Raw genomic sequence first — 13,437 nt, forward strand, 5'->3', positions numbered from 1 at the left:
AGGCTGATCCTGAACCTGGCCTCCCAACCTCCGGCCTAGAACCTTTGGTGGAATAATTGCCTGGCACTCCAGGACTTCTGGGGATTTCCACTCCATCCCCCTGAGGCTATCAAAGGACACATACGTCAAGCGACTGTCTGTCTGGCGCTGATCTCCCGTCCCCTGTCCACCTGACAGTGCCCGGAGATCCCCCAGAACAGAAGTGGTGCCACCCTGGTCACTACACGGGATCCTAGCCCAACTGGGTAGTCCCTGACCCACAGGCTCTTCCACTGGGAAACTCATCCCCCAATCACTCCTCACACTGGACTCCTGTACCCTCCCTACCGGAGCGGTACTGCCAGACTCTAGAACCACAGGAGCCCTGGTTACAGGTGCTCCAGGTCCTCTACTCACCAGGAGATCTCCCTCAAATGGGCTAACAGGACAGCCTAGGTCCCCAACTTGGTGTTCCCTCATGGAACCATCCAAGTCCTGAGGCAGGGTTTCGTACGTCCGGGGACCCTCGGTCACCCTCTCACTCCTGCTCCACTGAGCCAGGCAGTGAGCCCCTACACCCTCCTCGCTATCCTGGGACCTAGCTGGGCTACACTGAGCCTCTTCCACCACGCTGGGCTGGAAGATACCTGACCCACTACTTTTGGAGTCACTCCCTAATGACTCTAGAGAACCTCTAGCCCTTTCCCAGCGCTCTGCTTCCTCCGCCAGGTCAAATGGCTCAGACAATCCACACCCCAACAGGTGTTGGCGCAGCCCCGGCACACAACAACTGAGCAGGTGTTCTTTGAGAACCAGATTACATAGTATGTCAAAATCACTTGCTGTGGAAATCCAATCAAACATTGCATCCTCACATCCATCCACAAACTCCTCCCAAGTCTGGTGAGACAGTTTCCTACTGCCCCTGAATTTCAACCTTAACTCCTCCTCCTGGGGAACAGGTACCAGACTGGGGGAACTGGGACTGGGATTTCCTACACTGGAATCTACATCGCTACTACCACTGGACTCAACCCTCCCTGGGGAGCCCAGAAAATTAAAACTGCGCGCAGGGGATAGTCTACCCTCCAGAGCTACTTTGCCTCTGGTGGAGGCCCTCTCAGCCTCCTCTACCCTCTCCCGTGCCAAGACCCACTCAGTCTCTCGCTGCTGCTTCCTGGCCTCCAGCTGCGCCATAGCCTGAGCATGCTCTAACCTGAGCTTCTCTAACGCCAGCTGGTGCTCCCTTTCTTTCCTCCTATCTTCCCACTCCTCTGGGGACAGGGACAGGGATGAGGCGCTGCCTCCTACGCTGGACCCAGCACGGGACGCCCTACCTATGGGGTCCTCACTCTCTACTGGCGTCCAGGTATTGTCATTCTCTACCTCCTCTTCTGACTCTTCCTCTGTACAGTACCTTTCTAACTCCTGCCTCTGGCGCCAAGCTAGCTCATAGGGATCACAAGCAGGCTCCATTCTGGCGGACGTTATGGTAACAATTATACAGGGAACCTAGGGGTCTGAGTTTCACACAGGAGCACAATTCACAAAAAGATTCAGCAAGCTCTCTAACCCAGAGAACTCACACTCACTTGCCTAGTGCCACACACCATTCATCCACACACACAACCCTCCCCTCGGACTGGTAAGGCAGTTTCTACCACCCCTGATTCCTCAACCTGACCACCACGTGACACAGGTACCAACTCTGGGCGCAGGGCGGGGGACAAATGTACAGGACACTATTACGCTGCCACCACTGGATCCCACCCTCTGGTGAATCCAGAAACACAATGCACTAAGGGGGATGATCTACCCTCCCGAGCTAGGGACACCTAACTCACAGTGCACAAAAACACATTTCCAAAGAAATGACAATTAAAAACAATTTTAAAACAATAATCCCTATACCATGTGATTTATCTAAATGCAGAGTTTTGTAGTGCGGCCAGTTGCTGCTGCGGTACAGCGCAAACGCAAGTCCAAATCCCACTTCTGACACCAATGTTAGCAATGGGATTTCTGGCTGGCTAAGGCTTGCGCCAAAGTCAGGCAGAAACCACCACTCTAGTCAGGGCAAGGAAGTTACACGCCAAAGATAACCCCTGCTCACCCCCTTGGTAGCTTGGCACGAGCAGACAGGCTTATCCCTGAGGCGATGTGTAAAGCGTTTGCGCGCGCACCCAGCAACAACACCCAAGGCCCACCACAAAGGAAACTCCACACAAGGTATTCTATAAAAATAACCTTTGTATTATACACAACACATTAGATAAAAACACACACTTTACAATGTGCCAACAGGCACGGGCAGAATTTACAAGGGATTATATATACAGGGGACAGGGCCACATGGACCACTGTCAGGAATTAGCACTTTGTAGAAATAGCACTTAGAACGTAGGAATAATATTTTAGAACATAGCACATACAATCACTGTAGCACTAAAAATAGAACATATAGCACACAACCAGTACCTACTGGTAACCAGAAAGTACCACCTACGCAACCCTAACCACCTTTAGGAATATCACGCAGGGAACTAGGGCCTTACTAGTACCACCTGTACTAGGGGGAAAACAACCACCTAAGTATCACTCTACCTGTAGGGGTCTAAGCACATAAACACAGGATGCATAAAATACATTTAGAGGTGTAAAGCACATGACGCATAAACACATTCAGAGGTGCAGGAAAGGACAATAGCGCAAAACTCACATTAGCCACCCTCTGTGGCAGTCCCTAGGCCAACTGGCCTTGTCGGGGCTAGGACGCCCTGTGTCCAGCAGAGTCAGGGCAGGGCTGCGCAGGCTGCGCCAGCCAAAACGCAAAGTCCACAACCTAAACGTTGCAGCTGCCCACTAAGTGCTGGGCAGCTGGAGAAATGCTGGGGCACCACTGTGCTTTCTCACGATCATATCACCTGCGTGGAGCCCCTCTGGGCTCTTACAGAAACGAGGGGGGGGCAGACGTGGGAGCCTCACAGGGCTCTACAACCAATATGCCCCCTTTGGAGTCCGTCTGGACTCTGAACAATGTTGCCCCCAACGTTGGAGCCTGGTGGGCTCTAGGACCATGCGCCTTTATGGAGCCTCTGGGGCTCTGAAAACAAGAATGCCCCCGAGTTGCTGGAGCCTCCCGGGGCTCGAAAAGAATAATGCCCCCGTGCGTGGGAGCCTCGCAGGCTCTCAAGAACACAATGCGGGCCGTTGGAGCGCACCAGCGCTCAGGGAAAATAATGCGGGCCCCGTTGGAGCGCACCAGCGCTCTGAAACCGACCAGGCTGCTCCGTGCACCCTCCCGACAAGAGCCCCACTCACCGGACCGACGCGGGCCTCCTCGCGGCGGGGGACTCTTCCGGACTCTGCACACCCCCGCGGGGCTCTCACCACACACTGGAGCCCCGCTGGTGAAGCCGCCGTCCGTCCTCACTTCTCGCTCCTTCTGGGTGCCGTCCAGCGCGGGGTGGGCTCCCGCCTGGACTCGTCTTCCGGGTCAGGCCCCGCCCCCTCTAAGGCTGCCGGGATTCCCTTCCAGTTCGCCGCGGGTAGCGCGGCGGACCAGGGTTCCCGGCGACCGCGGGAAACACGGGGTGGGCACCCGATAATTTAACAAAGACTGCGGCCAGGTCCCTGGCGGGGTGGGCACCCGCTAGGGATACGTATTCCCTAATAAAGCGGGGTAGGCACCCGCGATGGTACCAGTATGCGGGGTGGGCTCCCGCCTTCAAACCACGGCAATAAGCGGGGTGGCACCCGCTATCAGAAACAAAGCGCTCCTGGCGCCGAGGGCACAGGGGGAAAGCGCTCTGTGCGCCAAAGGCAAGTCCAGCGCTTCCAGGCGCTGGAGGCTTCAGCAAAGTCCCAAATAAAGCGCTCCTAGCGCTATAAGTCAAACAAAAGCCCCTCTAGGCGCTCCAGAGGAGAATACAAAAGTCCAGCAAAGTTCTCCCCTGTATGCAGCAAGGCAGGGGGGCAAGGCTGGGCCCAGAGCCAGCTCACTGGGCCTCCAGGCAGGGAGGGAGTCCAAGTGGCGGTCCTCTGGCCCAGCAATAGCAGCAGCCCCCTCAGGTAGGATCCTGGAAGAGAACAGTTTCGGTGGGGACACAGCCCCATTTTTATACAGGCCAACCCTTTGTTCTGGGTGAGGGGTGAGGGGGAAAAACCAGTCGCAGCTGGTTGGGGAGCACCCTTGATGTGCTCAGCCCCTCACTCTATTCATTGGCAGGGCTAGGGTCGTCAGTCGCACCGCAGGGGGCGGGGCCAGCATTGTGTGTGGAAAACCCTGTCCTATTCAGGACCCAGGTGTACTCCTCCCACCCATCTAGCTGCTGATCTCCCCATTCACCACTGGGTGACTCATCCTGACTCTGGGGAATCCCTAGCCCGTCACATGACATGACCAGCCAATCACGCGACAGACACACTGCACACAGAAGTGCCCACTTCTAGAAGTGGCACTTCCACACTAGGTACATGCACGCCGCACACATCATCGCGCAGCATTCACTCCCACGAGTCCGCACATACCAAACTCGGGCCTGCACACCCCACGCATCAGGAACTACTAGGGACACATACGCTCCCCATGCATTCCTATGGGAGGGCAGGCCTATCTCACCACATGCACTCAGAGCACGCACGCACTTTACCCTGGGACACAGGGAAAGTGCGCAGAGACCAAACAATTACCACACCAAGTCACCAATAAAAAGCCAAAAAGTCCAGGGGTGAACCTGCCAGAAGGGCCAAGTCCAACAGGTGGTCATCTAGTAGACGGGCGGGCTCAGGGGTTGCGTGCTCTCATGGCATAGCTATTAGTATAATTGGTGCATAATGCTCCCCATCTTTCTTTGACATGGTCGATTTTGTGCTGCTTACTGTTTGCCTTGGGGAAAACTTACCGTGCGGGAGGGAGAAGCCGGGGGCATGTTTTGGAGGCCCTCCTCCAGTTTATTAATACTCTCTCTACCCCCCCGTCTGGTGGGGTTCTTTTCTTACTCCCTTTTCTCTGTTCTTCTATATTTCGGGTTTTGTTCCAGGGCCACAGACACACTGCTGGGGGGGGGGGCCGTACTCATCTGCAGAGGTGCAGGGTGGGGGGTTGGGGAAGGGGATTCTTTAGTCTTTACCCTTTTTTTCCATGGCCTCCTTTTTCTTCTCTGATTCTTCTTTGTTTTTCTTTTCTGGGATCAGCGTGGTACAACTCCTTTGTTGTGAATCACTGCTTTTTCACGTGTGCCACAATTTCCGGGGTGTTTTCTGGGCTTTAGGGCATGGGACTGCAGGCGCAACTGGTCATGATACCTCTCTACATCCTGCACTTCCTGGTTTAGCGCCATTGACTCGATAGATTGCCGTTCATTGTTTACGTTTGTTATTCTGCCTGCCATTTATCGCTGCTGGGAAATTGTTTGGCACCTGATCCTTTCGTCTTTCCCTATTATAAAATGAAAGCCTTCTTAATCCTGGTGTCCTACTTGTGCCATTCACTGGCCGAGAATATATTAGCATGGAGATTCGGCTCCCTGAGGTTCTGCCTGTGTCAACATTGGATCTCTGTTGCTTTGACTGCTTAGCGGCCGGCCCCGGGGGGTTGTAGGCCCATACTTGTTATTGGTTGAAATGCTAATAAAGGTTTTTCAAAAAAAAAAAAAAAAAAAAAAATTTAGTAAAATTTTGTCCCAATTTAGGAGAAATTGGAAATGTCTTTTTCTCCTTACACAACACTACACACCAGGCTCCCTTTCATCATCCCTTTTCGTCTCTAAGTAAACACTCTCCCTCAATTCTTCTAATTCTATTTCTTGTGGTTCTCTTTTTAACCTCTTATTTCTCTTTTCATTATTTCTTTTAATTAATTTCTTTTTCCCTCCCCTGTTTTTACAACACAAACACACCAATCTTAGTATCAATAAAGCAACAATTATACAGGTCAAAGGAAACAATATCTTACCTATAATAGTACTACCTATTTTTGCAATAAAACTCTTAACAGCAACTATTTTATTAGCTATTTTAGTCCAAATACTCTCAGCTTCCAGTGGTACTAATTCTTCATGCAAATCAGTAATATTTTTGATATAGACCTTCAGGTCTTTGCTTTCGTCTGGAACGTAAGTGCAACAATGTTGAACTTTCAGCATTCCACAGACTCCACCCTCTTTGGCCAATAGAATATCAAGGGCAAGTCGATTTTGCATAGACATGGCACGTACGGCAATTAACTCCGTATTCACCAAAAGAAACCCTCCAGCGGTATTTGTCGATAAGCGATCCACCACTGTTGACAGTTTCCGAATTCCATAAGCATTCAAAGAAATTCCCACTGCTGGAATTAAAGCTCCAAATATATCACCTACATTTTCAGACCAAGTTTCTCTCTTAAAACGTGTTAGTAAATTAATATGTTCTACATCTTCTATTCTATCTATATGAAAGATCTTTGGAAAGACCAGGCCCACATAACACGTGCCATACCAATGGTCAGGCAACCTGTAATAAGCCTTGTTCCCACAAACATAATACACTCCTGGGAAAATTGGATCCTCTCCTCCCTTGAAACCCCATCCTGTTGCAATGAAGTATGTATCATGACACTCACTAGTCCCAACAAAATATGTATCATATTGGGATTTCCTTCTTGTAATGCATAGCTTACCCTTCTGTGGTGCATCTAGAGCTAAAGTTGGACTAGCCCCATTTCTCAATTCTTTTCCCATCTCAATGTCCCAAATTGTCTCACTCATTTTATATTTCCCTGCCTTTTCATGCATGCTCATTCTCCTTTCCTCTACCATGTTTAGGAAAGCCTCCTCCTCTTCTTTCAGACTGCAAGTTAAATTGTTCTTAAAAATATAATCTAATGTTAATTCTTCTTTTTCAATAAAAATCTCACCAAAAATATTAGCTTCTTTAGCTGGATTCAGCTCTTTGTTCATAGGCAATTGCCCAAAAATGTTATCTTTGTTAGACATCTTATAATCTATTTTCCCTAACAAATAAAAAACACTACTCAACACACTACAAGAAATTCCATACGTAGCTGGTAAATGGTGATAAGTAACACCCTCTGAAACGGATGCAGGTAACTGCATACATACGTAGCAATCCCTAACTTCCATTGTCTTCACGTATTCATACAACAATTTTGAAAAAACATTACTAGAAAAATCATTAATTGACCTATCTTTATGTATGTAAGTATTACTAATTCTAGTTGGAACTACTTTTTGTGAACTCTTTCCCACATTAGTCACATTCTCTTTATGCATCTCAAATGTACCTATTGTAACTCTAAAAGTAACTAATAAAGCTAAAACACCCCATAGTAGCATTAATAATCCAGTACAGCAGCAGCACATTTTACACCATCTTCTTACGAAGGCACATCTACTTTGGTTATTCTCTATGTTAGCCATTTTACTACTTTGACCGTGTCTTTTGACTTAGCCTCTACTACTCCACTACTTGAGTTTCTAGAGCTCTGGATTACTTCAAACAACTAATTCTCAGTTTTTTCTTCTTTTCACTTTCTCCAAGTGATTTCTTCTGTTTACTCAGTTTGGATATTCATCATTCTTTTCTTCATCTTCTTCAACATCAAATTGTATTAGATCTCCAACAATATCCTCAGTATCCGACTTTTCTCCAATGTCAGTCAAGATTACTTTCAGGATTTCACCTGTATCTTCCTCAACCACTTCTCGTATGGTCTCCTCTGGATTTCCTTGACTTACTGCCTCTTCACCTTCAGACAGTGCCACGTACGTCCATTCCGGCGACCTATACTTCTGGTTAGGTTTTCTTATCCTCTTGATCTCCTCTGGTTCTTTTGACTCTTTTCGCTTTTCACCTTTTGCTGGATTCTGACTCGACACCTCATTCACTTGTTCAGCTTTCGAGGTATTTTCTCGTATCAGTCTGTATCTCAGCCTCTTTATTCTGTTGTTAGGCCAAAGATCTCCTCTTATAACCTTTTTCGGTCTTATTTCTTTATTATTTCTTTCTCCAATCCAAGTTCTCTTTCTCAGAACTCGACCTTCTGATTTCTCATTCTCACTTTCATCTGATTCTGTTTCAAATGCCTCATGTTCTTCAGCAGTTTTCTTTAGCTCCACAGTCTTTTTCACCACTGTTTGAGACTTCCCTATTTCTGTCCCTCCTCGGGTCTCCGACACGCAATCTTCTTGCTGTCTACTTGTCCCTTCACCTAGCTTATCAAGAATGTCCCCTACACCTCCTCGGGGGTCTTCCGCAATCTGTCCCTCTCTATCTTCTTCTGACCCTGCTTCTTCAGGTATAATCTCAAGTGGTTCTTCAATCTCCTCTTCTGATTCAGGAGTAGTCTCTGTGGAATTGCTCTTTTCTCTTCTTTTTCCTCCACTGCTTTTTTGAACTTCAGGCTCTCTTACAGAATCTGATCTCCCTTCTGAGACTCTCAATGGTCCTCTTGAAGTCTTTTCTGATTCTTTTTCTGAACTTCGATTTTTCCTCACTGGTTCTGTGTCTTCATCATCACTGGAATCTGACTCTTCAAAATACTCCTTACCAGTCCCATCCTTTGGGTTTGGAACTCTCAGAGTATGACTTGCATGTACCCAGTTTTTCACACCAGCACACTTCACTGCAGTTGTCGTAGTCAGAATGACTTGTCTCGGCCTTCCCCACCTTGGAACCAAGCAATTTCTTCTTCTGTGCACTTTAATCCTCACCCAGTCCCCTGGACTCAGATCATGAGCTTGCTTCTTCTCAAGTGTGGTAGCGTCTTCTCCAACCTGGTGAAACACAGAATGAACTGCGTCAGCCAGGCCTTTACAGTAATCCAAAATCATGTCATCAGTTATTGTCATCAACTTATTGACAGGTACAAATGCATGACGCATTGCACGTCCCATCAAAATCTCATGTGGACTCAAACCAGTAGTTCTATCTGGAGTAGATCTAATTGTCATTAGCACTAGAGGCAAGACATCAGGCCATTTCATTCCAGTGGCTAGACACATCTTACCAATCCTGTTCTTGATTGTGCCATTCATCTGCTCCACAACGCCAGAAGCCTCTGGCCTGTATGCACAATGTAGCTTCTGCTGTATGCCCAATGCTTCACAAATCAAACTCATGAGCTCATTATAGAAGTGTCCACCTCTATCAGACTCAATCGTTACTGGAAATCCGTACCTAGGAATCAACTCTCTTAACAGTAACTTTGCCACTGTTACTCCATCATTTCTCCTAGTCGGATAGGCCTCCACCCATCTTGAGAACAAGCAGACTACCACTAGAACATACCTCAATCTGTTCACTTGGGGCATTTCAATGAAATCTATCTGCATTCTCGTGAAAGGACCACCTTCTCTGCCTATCGTTCCCAGACTCACCACTGTCTTTTTCCCAGTGTTAAATTGCTGGCAAATCCAACATCTTTGACAGATGCTCTCTGCAATTGTCCTGAACTTTGCATTGTACCAAGTCTGTTTAAAAGACCTGATCATCGCATCCCTTCCCAAATGTCCCTGGCCATGATACATTCTTGCCATTGACGACAGCATAGAGTTAGGCATGACTGGTCTACCATCTCTATAGACCCAAACATGGTCTGTTTCTCTTGGGGCACAACCTGCCTTGATCCAGTCTTTCTTTTCTTCCTTTCCTGTCTCATCCTGCAACTGTTTCACCTCATCCCATGTCTCTAGGACATTAGTAAACATCACAGAACAAAAAGACATTTCCCCTTCTCGTTCCATATTAATCGAGTGATTATTTTTAGCACAATACTGTGCAATGTCATTAGCAAATCTGTTTCCAAGAGTTACAAAATCATCTCCTTGTCCATGAGCAACACATTTCACAACTGCTAATTCTTTAGGCAGCTGTATCGCCTCAAGTAATTTTCCAATCACTTCAGCATTCTTTATTGGAGTCCCACTCGACGTCAAGAAACCTCTCTGCAGCCAAAGCTGGCCAAAATCATGCACAACTCCAAATCCATACTGACTATCAGTCATCACAGTCACTCTCAGATTCTCTCCAATTTTGCAAGCTTTTGTCAACGCCACCAATTCAGCAACTTGTGCAGATTTCACTCCTTTCAATGGTGATGCTTCCATAACTTCTGAAACCTTGCACACCGCATATGCTGTACTCAGCACACCATCATCATTCCTCAGACACGATCCATCCACAAACAGCACATGATCACTCTCAAGCAATGGAAGATCTCTTATGTCTGGTCTCGGTTTTGTACAGTAATCCAGCACATCCAAACAATTGTGATCATCTTCTGTTTTCACACCCACATTTTCAATATCTGGCAATAATGTTGCTGGATTCACATTCACACATCTCTCAAGAGTCACATTTGATGCTCCCAGAATGACTTTCTCATATTTAGTCAGCCGACTATGTGACATGTACTGGGTTCTGCTTCTTGTCAAAAGAATTGCCACATTATGAGGTACGAATACCCTTACAGGATATCCCATTATGATTCCCTCACTCTGTTCCAGACTTCTGCATGTTGCAGCTACAGATTTCAAACAACCTGGTAAACCTACAGCTACAGGGTCAAGTGTCGATGAGAAGTACGCAATAGGCCTCCTCAGCTGTCCATGTTTCTGAATTAACACTGAAAGTGCACATCCATTTCTCTCACTGCAGTACAACTCAAACTCCTTTTCATAGTCTGGCATACCCAAAGCAGGGGCTTCACACATTCTGCTCTTCAGCTCCTCAAATGCTGCCATTTGTTCTCCATCTAGTTCCAATGGGTCTTTTACCTCACTTTTTGTCAACTTAATCAGTGGTCTTGCTATCAGAGAAAAGTTACTAATCCACTGACGACAATAACCCACCATCCCCAGGAACATTCTCACTTCCCTCTGGGTCGTTGGGGCCTTCATTCCCCTGATGATTTTGATCCTGTCATCAGTCACCTTTCTCAGACCTTTTTCAATAATGTGTCCAAGATAATGCACCTCTTTTTTGCAAAATTGCAATTTGGCTGAAGATACTTTTAACCCTCCATCTGCCAGATGATTCAGTAAAGCTATGGTATCTACTTCACAAGCTTCACGTGTCTTTGATGCCACAAGTAGGTCATCAATATACTGCACTAGTACTGAGTTTTCAGGCATAATCAAACTCTCCAATGATTTTTTCAATAACTGATTGAATATCGAAGGACTCTCTGTATACCCCTGTGGGATACGACACCATGCTAAAATACGCTGGCCAAACCTAAATGCAAAAATCGGCTGGCTGTCATGATGCAATGAAATTGAAAAGAAAGCATGACACAAATCAATCACTGTGTACCATTCAGCATCATGTGGAATCTGATACAAAATCACTGACGGATTTGGCACAATTGGACAACATGCCACCACAATTTTGTTAACTTTTCTCAAATCTTGTACAATCCTGAACTTCCCATTTGGCTTCTTTAGCCCCATTATCGGTGAGTTACACGGGCTACTCAGTAGTTCTCTCAAAACTCCTTGCTGAATCATTTTCTCAATAATAGGAGTTATTCCTTATTATTTCTGGTGTCATTTTGTACTGAGGAATGTTAGGATAAGTAATTCCCTCTTTCACTGAAATTTTCACAGGATCTACATTATTCATCAATCCCACATCCTCTCCAGTAAAATCCCAAACTGTTCTTTTCACTGTGTCTCTCAGCTCTTGAGGCAAATCCTCCGGATCAAACACAGCATATGCACCAACCATTTCACTCTCTCTATTTCCTAGAGTCATTCGGTACAAAACATCCTCATCTGGGGCCTCATGTAGGTAGCCAAATACCGGTCGTAACGGCCGATTTTCGGTAAATATGCCGTTACCGACCGGTATTCAGACAAGTGAGATGTAGGAGTCCAAAAACCAATTTTCGGTAAATATGAGGCGGTAAATACCGATTCATATTTACCGAATTCCAAAATACCGATTCAGAGTTACCGAATACATAATTAACGAATCGGTAAATATGAAGTGGTAAATATGAAGTGGTAAAAATGAAAATGACATGTAGGAGCACTCGGTAATTAAGAAATCCAAGAAAATCGGTAAATTAGAGTCGGTAATTAACACGGATTGAAAGCAGGTGGTAACCATCAACAATGCATATAAGCAATCCCAAAATGCTACTGCGTGGACAACATGGCCGCAATGTACGTCATTGCAAGGCGCCTACGTCTACAGGCAGCAGGACTGAGGGTGTGGCGACGGGAGGAACAAATCTACAGACAGCGCATCACACTATTCCAGCTGACTGATGCAGAGATACATGAGAGGTACAGGCTAGACCCCGAAACCATCATGGACTTAATCAGGGACCTACAGCCACTCCTGGACCAGCCAATAAGAAGGGCGCACGCCATACCCCCACATGTGCAGGTGCTCTGCAGCCTACATCTGCTGGCATCCGGCAGTTATCAGGTGGTGATAGCTGCGGTGGGTGGGGTATCCCAGAGTTGCCTGTCACGTTTCTTCAGGAAGTTCCTGGATGCCATGATGCAGAGAATGCACCACTACATAAGCTTCCCAAACACACAGGCTGCACTGCAGAAAACAAAAACAGACTTTTATCACATGGCACAGTTCCCCCATGTCATCGGCTGTATTGATGGTACACACATCCCAATCGGTCCACCAGCTGATACAGAGCACATCTACAGGAACAGGAAGTCCACCCACTCCATCAATGTGCAGGTGATCTGTGATGCAGGGAACATCATCACAGATATTGTTGCAAAGTTTCCTGGGAGCACCCACGACTCTTACATCTTCCAGAATAGTGGGATCTACACACGACTGAGTGCCGGAGAATTCGGAGAGGGATACCTGCTAGGTAAGTAACAGTGACGCCCCCTGAAACCTGCAAATCATAGTGTATAGAGGCATGTTACTGATGGTTCCCTTTTACTCATCCAGGCGACAGTGCATATGCATGCCGGTCATTCATCCTCACTCCCTACCTACACCCAGCAACCCAGAGTGAGAGACGATACAACGTGGCACACAAAACAACACGCAATGTGGTGGAGCGCACGTTTGGACTACTGAAGAGCAGGTTCCGCTGCCTGCACAAGAGCGGAGGCGCACGCCAGTACAAACCCATCACCTGCTGCAAGATTATTGCCACTTGTGCAATGCTGCACAACCTTGCCACGAAAAAAGGTACAGATGTGGAACTGACATATTTTGAGGACAACGAGGATGAGTCAGGCCAGCCAGAGGGCAACGCAGCTAGAGTGCCAACTGCAATCGATGGGAGAGAGAGACGGGCAGATATCACATGCAACTATTTCTGAGTAAGTAAGGGGACACAGCGAGTTGTGAGAAGTCCTGACGTAGTTTTAATGTGGCACCACGCCATGAACACATGAACAGGCCAATCTGGCAATATACCATCTATACAAGGAGTATGTCCAGGGTTACGTCACCCAATGGGAAGTG

This window comes from Triturus cristatus, chromosome 5_2 (assembly GCF_964204655.1).
Source record: "Triturus cristatus chromosome 5_2, aTriCri1.1, whole genome shotgun sequence".
Classification (NCBI taxonomy): Eukaryota; Metazoa; Chordata; class Amphibia; order Caudata; family Salamandridae; genus Triturus; species Triturus cristatus.